We start from the raw sequence: 4856 nt of genomic DNA, 5'->3' as shown, positions 1-4856 counted from the left end.
GTCCGGAGCAAGTATGGTGGGTCTGACACACCGGTGTCAATGTGTTCTTTTTTCCATTTCCAGGAGTGTATTATGGAATGTCAATAAGGAACAACACACATGTCCTACAAGGAATGAAAAGAGCAGTGTGGCTTACATTCTTCCACAAATCATCCACTGACGATACTCCTATACATGGTCTTTTCCCACCTGGTGTTGATTCATGGTGCAAGTACCACAAAGCTCAGGCAGCGGGTACAGAGGAACAATTTAGGCACAAAAACAGCACTCATCTGCAATGATGGAGATAATTAAGCCAATATATATAGAGAGTTACCTCGTCCTGATCTTCTTTCCAAATGTCTCTATGGTCAACGCAAAACGTGAATATGTCTTTCAATAATGTCATTTGAAACCGCATACCAAAAAATGTCTTTATAGGCATATTTCAAAAGTGCGTCATGACCCCCAAGAAGGAAAAAGGAATGTAAAATACGTGTTGGCAGTTGCTATAACTCCCAGCATCATAGACATTTCCAAATTCAGTTCCTACTGGAGACTAATTTGTACAACCGGCTGTGTCCTTCGCTTCATACTTAAGATTCGTCACAAAACATAAACTTGCTAGAGACCTGACAGTAATCGAGCTCTCAAACACACGCACTTACTGGCTCAAAACAGTCCAATGTCAGTGCTTTACGCAGAAATTCCACGCACTCCAGAACGGTAAACCGATCCCGCAAGACTATAAAATTGGTTGCTTTCATCCATTCATTGAAGACAGATTCATTCGTCTGGGAGGAAGACTACTGGATCAAAACAGTCCAATGTCAGTTCTTTAGGCAGGAATTCCACTCACTCCAGAACGGTAAACCGATCTCGCAAAACTATAAAATTGGTTGCTTTCATCCATTCATTGAAGACAGATTCATTCGTCTGGGAGGAAGACTACAGTTTGCAGGCCTCAACAGTGGTTAACGACATCCATTACTTCTAGATGGTTCTCATCGCTTCGCGAGACTCCTCATATTTCAAACACAATTCATCGTCTTGGTGTCCGAATTATGTTATCCAAACTTCGGCAAGAATTTAAAATTTTGAACGTCCTCAAACCATTAAAAATGTCCTGCACACATGGTTTCCATGCAACATCGTGAAGACTTCAAGAGGCACTGATCTCCCCCACCTACAGATCGAATGAGACCATTTAAGACTTTTACTGTCATCGGCATAGACTTTGCTGGCCCTCTTTACAACGAGACAGGCTTGACCGTGGAAAAGGCCTATATAACACTCCTCACTTGTGCAATAACACGTGCAGTACATTTAGAGCTCTGCTCCAATATGAATACCAACATAGAGATTTTGCTGGCAGACGAGGATTGCCGCACACCATCACCACCGACAATGCAAAACGCTGCTAACAAAGAATTACCGGAGTTGTGGAACTCACTAACCAGCTCAGAGACCCGTGGCTTGCTCTCCAAAAACGGAATCTCTTGGAAGTTCCTCTTGGTGGAGAGGATGGTGGGAGAGGATGGTGGGCACCGTCAAGCGATGCTTACGGAAGATGTTCAGACTATCAAGTCTAACTGCAGAGTAACTCTGCCATCTTGGTCAGCATCGAAGCTGCAGTAAGTTCAAGGCCAATCACTCCAGGAGATAAATCAGAACCTCTGCCATCACACACAATCAGAACAAATAATTTAAACTACATCAAAAACTAGTCGATGACGTTGGAAAAGGTGGATGAAGGACTATCTTATGGAGCTTAGGAGCTTCCACGAAGTTAGGGGCACATGTGCAAGATGTATTAACTTCCGACCTGGTGATCTGGCTTTGATTCAAAAGGACGGACGACCAAGACACATGTGGAAGAAAGGGAAAGTAGAAATATGTGTACAGGGAAGAGACAAAAATAAGGACGATAACACTGGCCACACCAGAAGGACAACCGGTAGCACGTCCTGTTCAGTTGGTCACCCCTTCCCCTCCACCCCTCCTCCCCCCCCCCCCTTGGTTGGGGAGGATGTTGAAAATTGAAGTCGTCGGGACATTTATATCTCTGAATAATGATACTCTTTGTAAGACGTAACATGTTGTAAGCTCTTTGATAAATGTATGATCTGTGACTTGTACATAAAGTGTAGTGTCAAGACTAAAAATCACTGCTAACTACTGTGATACACAACAAACGGAATGGGAGAAATGAATCCGTATCTATTTGCGGGATACCCCTTGATGATGGCGGCCTCTATTACTTTCGGCAATAGGTTCTTCAATGCCTGTCTTCTTCCGTTGTATATGTAACAACGGCAACAAATTGATAACTAAGAATTTGCAATCATGTTTCAGTCAAATCTTGGTGCTTTCGCTCGCCCCATGATCTAGTGACGTGTGGTGGTACGGTGACCAAGACGGATATCACCGCCACAATTTATTATCACGATAGGAATTACAATCACTTTACCGTAATATATTTCGTCTGTTAGGTATTTAATTTTTCGTTAATTTTCTTCATTGTTTTTGAATGTAGAAATTTGAAGTAAACTGGCCAAGAAATCGGTCAAGTATTTTCGAGATCTTTGCTAAAAACGTTTTTCCTTATACTAGAAAAGTATATAACCTATGTCCGTCCAAATTTTCACTAGGCTATCGTGCAGTAATTTGGATTTAATCGACCAAGAACTTTTAGAGAGTTTTGGTAACAGCCTTTTCCTTTTATACATTAAATACTTATATGTTTCAAGTAAAATTTCGAAATCTTGAACGTAAAGTGTGCAAAATTTCTCAAAATCGGAACAAAACAGTAGATTTTTATGAATTACAAACCAACAAAGAGACACCCTTCTTTACGTATATAGATACAGAAATTATTTCTGTTAACTTGAAAAGAAAGTCCCACAACATTTGAGAAAACGCAAAGGTGAAAAAAGTAATCTGTGTTGTTGTGAGACACCACACTTTGTTTCGTAACTGAAGGCCTGTACCAAGTACTCTAAGTTTACAAACTACAACAAATGGCCTCGTATTTATGTTACAGTCTTGTAAAGGTTTTAATCACCGATAAATTATGAACTGACATCTAATTGTAACAAATCCGACCAAGAACGACGCGCTTTGGATAAATCTTCAACGTACCGTTGCCTTAAAACGAAATGCATTAATAACACTGCTGCTTGTGTGTCAATATATAAAAAAAAAAAAATGAAACTGATTTCAACTATTGTTCTGTGCCAGGTTAGCCAAGAAGTGGTGTCATCGCATCGTAGACACCAATCACGAAAAGTGTAACAGGTGTAACTGTGAAATAAAAGTATGAAGTTCGTGTTTAAAATGAAGTTAACGCCATCTAACTACACTAACATTAAACAAGTAAGTTCACAATGTCACAAAGCCAATATTGGAAAGGAATATTATGGAGAGTGGTATTACTGTGACCAACGGCCTTGCCGCAGCGATAACACCGGTTCCCGTGAGATCACCGAAGTTAAGCGCTGTCGGGCTGGGCTAGCACTTGCATGGGTCACCGTCCGGGCTGCCGAGTGCTGTTGGCAAGCGGTGTGGCCAGTCGATGAGCTACTTGGTTGAGAAGTAGCGGTACTGGTCACGAAAACTGACAACGGCCGCGAGAGTGCTGTACTGACTACATGCCCCTGCGTAATCCACATCCGGTGACACCTAAGGGCTGACGATGATACGGAGGCCGGTGGGTACCGTTGGGCCCTCAAGGCCTGTTTCCGAGTTTTTTTTTTTTTTTTTTTCCGCGTCTACACACGATCAAGTCTGAATACAGGAGAGCAAGCATCTCGCCAACCAATTAAACTCCAAGCAAGTCTCTAGTTCCGTAGTTCCGAGAGGGTTCTCCACGTCGTAAGTAGCAGCGCTCATTATGACAGAGCACAATGGATAAAGCAGGGAATAAAAAATAATCGCCCAACACGAAACACACAAATTACCTCGGACATCTCTCACAGTTAACACTAACTGCCAATATAGTGGCGTCAGTGTAAAAAAATGTAATTAAAATAAGTGAACATCTAGCTTTTCAGTAAAATAATGTACTAAACAAATGTGTAATTTAGTATCCATTAACGTATAAACAATAACATTAAAACGGTATATTGGTATTCCGACCATAAGATAAAATATAATTTACGAAGTTACAAGCAAAATGAGAGGGAGAATGTTTGGTATGGCATATTTGGTATGTAACAGTTTTGCAGAATAAGCGTCAGTTAAAATCAAGGACAAAATGTAATAAATATAAGTGTATACAACACTTCTACGTCACAGCACATTGTCGCTATGATTTAGCTCTTGAATCCTGCTTTTACATACTGTTGTCTCATTTTATGTGTTACTGGTTCTGTCATACCTGGCATATTGCTATAGAAGGCCGCTAGATGTGTAATGGTACGCTCACAGTCTACTGCAGTTGGAGTCACTAACGACAGCAGGCGAGCTTAGGCTAGTTATGCGCACTTACGTCATCCATTCTGCGTCAGCCAATAAGTTCAAATGGTTCAAATGGCTCTGAGCACTATGGGACTGAACTTCTGAAGTCATCAGTCCCCTAGAACTTAGAACTACTTAAACCTAACTAACCTAAGGACATCACACACATCCGTGCCCGAGGCAGGATTCGAACCTGCGACCGTAGCGGTGTAGTGCCTTTCTATCCAATAACCATGGGCCGCCAATGGTATCCACAGGAGATTAGCTACCAACGCCCCTTCTTCTGCATCAGAGCGGGAATATTACCCTAAGACTATGGCCCAACATTGGTAGCCATAAGAATTTTAACCAATACTATCACTTCTCCAGCACGAGCGCGTGAAAACTCCCCCTTTATAAGAAGAGACGACACCCTTCTC

General features: G+C 41.7%; 1 pseudogene; it reads left to right on the top strand.

The window, feature by feature from the left end:
• Positions 1 to 3418: 3418 nt before the first annotated feature.
• On the top strand, positions 3419 to 3536 carry LOC126263782 (5S ribosomal RNA; annotated as a pseudogene).
• The last annotated feature ends 1320 nt before the right edge of the window (positions 3537 to 4856 follow it).

This window comes from Schistocerca nitens, chromosome 6, assembly GCF_023898315.1.
Source record: "Schistocerca nitens isolate TAMUIC-IGC-003100 chromosome 6, iqSchNite1.1, whole genome shotgun sequence".
NCBI lineage: Eukaryota > Metazoa > Arthropoda > Insecta > Orthoptera > Acrididae > Schistocerca > Schistocerca nitens.
Note: the sequence above shows the minus strand (reverse complement) of the source record. Positions and strands in the feature narration are given on the sequence as shown.